The sequence below is a fragment of the Galeopterus variegatus genome, unplaced genomic scaffold (assembly GCF_000696425.1).
Source record: "Galeopterus variegatus unplaced genomic scaffold, G_variegatus-3.0.2 Scaffold5458, whole genome shotgun sequence".
Classification (NCBI taxonomy): Eukaryota; Metazoa; Chordata; class Mammalia; order Dermoptera; family Cynocephalidae; genus Galeopterus; species Galeopterus variegatus.
In genome coordinates this window covers 98,104-100,585 of record NW_007731569.1, presented here as the reverse complement: position 1 = coordinate 100,585, position 2,482 = coordinate 98,104, and positions in this window count along the sequence as shown.

The window sequence follows — 2,482 nt, the reverse complement described above, 5'->3', positions numbered from 1 at the left end:
AAAGTGGACTTTGTACCTTGTTTAGTGATTTGACTTCAGACCTAGGGGAGAAACAAGCAACAGTCATGCTTCAGGAGCAAACTAATTCCTTATATTAGCATAGATTATAAAGATCTGTCTCTTTCATTAGCGTTGTCAATGAATCATTGCAAATACCACATGAAGTAGTGGAAAGAGAAATGGAGATTCAGCCAGTTCATGTGGCTTGCCCAAGGTCCATGGTAGAGTGGCTTCATGTGTCTGCTTTCAGACCTAACCAGAGGTTGCTTCTGTCTCTGAGGTCCCTCAGAAAGGACGTAAATGATACTCATTTGCAAACTCAGAGCTGGCTGCACCTTATATTCTACACTTCTTTTTCTTCCCCATTCTTCATGCCTTTGCATTATTGGTGTATTTGTCTAGCTCTGTACAAGATTGGAAACATTGGAGTGAGCAGGACTTAAGCCATGTTGTGACCTAAGGTCACCTGGGCTTTAAGAACATTTTAAAGACCTTAGTTTTTTTCTTGGCATGCATTTATCCGAGTTCCCTCTTTTCCCATGGTTACTTGATATTTTGATCCTTGGTTACAGAGCAAGATGATATCATTTACATAAGTGTAGAGCTGTTTTACAGACCCTGAAAAACCAAGGAAGACATCAATAAAGCTATGCTGACCCCACCCCAAAGCAAATCAAAATTCTGCAGGGCCCTAAGATAAAGTCAAGGATGAGAGCAGAAACCAGGCAGAGCCTTGGTGAAATTTTGCACCTGTCTCCTTACACAGAACTACCATAGCTCACATCCCCCTCCTTCCTGCTTTTCACTTCCTGCTTTTTACCCCATAAAAACCCTTGGTTAACTTGAGGAGATGAGACAGGTTAGCCAATCTTCCCCTTTAGGTTACCAGTCCCAAATAAAATTGCCTTATCTATTCACCAGCATTTGACTTTTAAGTCATTTGTTTCCTTTTGGTGGCAGGCAGCTGGACTTTGGTTTGGTAACAGAAACACCTTTGCCCATCCCCTCCTGCCATCTCCAGCTGTAGGTTCAAAATAAATGCCTATCAGTTAAATACTATATGGATATATAAACAACTAAAAACTATTAAAAACTATTAATGCAAATGAGAATATTCAAATTGTTGTTTAAGACTCATCTCCAGCTGTAGGTTCAAAATAAATGCCTATCAGTTAAATACTATATGGATATATAAACAACCAAAACTATTAAAAACTATTAATGCAAATGAGAATATTCAAATTGTTGTTTAAGACTCATTCATTCGGTCACTCAAAATACATTTATTAAGCATTCACTATGTGCCAGGTATTGTTTTAGACTTTCGGGATAAAGTTCTCTATTCTTATGCAGTTTATATTCTACTATGAGGAGGCAGGCAACAATAACCAAAAAAAAATGTAATGTATCTCAGTGATAGGTGCAGTTAAGAACTATGAAGCACAGGGGTTGGAGCGTCTTTGAGAAGGTGACATTTGAGCAAAAGTCAAAATAAAGCAAAAGTGACATTAGCAAAATGGCAGACTAGGAAGTTCCAAACCTTTGATCCTGCACAGAAACATTAAAGAAGCAATCAGAAACTGGTTAAAATAATCTTATAGGAGCTCTGGAAAGGTCAAATGTCCAGAGCAACCAAGCAAATAATCAATTTTTTAAAAGCTACATTCAAAAGAGTAGGAAAATTCATGCCATTTTTACTCATCCTTGCCACACCCCTTCCATGGCACAGCACCTGTCTTTGTCTGAAGAAGGGGGCAGCCCAGTTCCAAATTCCCTCCACTAAACCAGAAGGAGAAGAGCAGACCTTACCTGAAACATTCTGATTTGTCTGGGCTGCCTGAAGACTGATGTTGGAGCCTCAGGTGGAAAAGTAGTGGTCACTGTTTAGGAAAGCTATATGGAGACTGCAGACCCACAGGTATCTAGGGCAAGAGATTACAGATGGAGACATACAATAGACCATCTAAGGCCCTAAGAAGAAGCTGGGTGAGACGGTGAGAAATTAAGACTTTCAGAGACAGCTGTGTATTTGGGGGAATTGGAAAACCACACAGAGGACTGGTGAGGACACATGATCGGAAAAAACTAAGACCTTAAGCTTTCACTTTAGGTGTAGCCCAAGGCTCAGGGAAGACCCAGCTAACTACTACAGAACTGCCCCAGCACAGAGCTAGTCTGCAAAGACTGGAAGAGATGGATGTTCTTTCAAATGTCCATTTTTAACAGCAACAACATCACAAAGCATGCAAAGAAACAGCAAAACATGGCCCATTTAAGACAAATAAGTTAACTGGCAGAAACCATTTCTGAGGAAGCAACAGCTATTGGACTTAATAGACAAAGACTTTTTAAAAACTGTCTTAAATATGCTGAAAGAGTTAAAGGAACCTAACAGAAATTCTGAAACTAGAAAATACAATAAATGAATTGTAAAATTTACTACAGGGGCTCAACAGCAGATTTTGTCAGGCAGAAGAAAGAA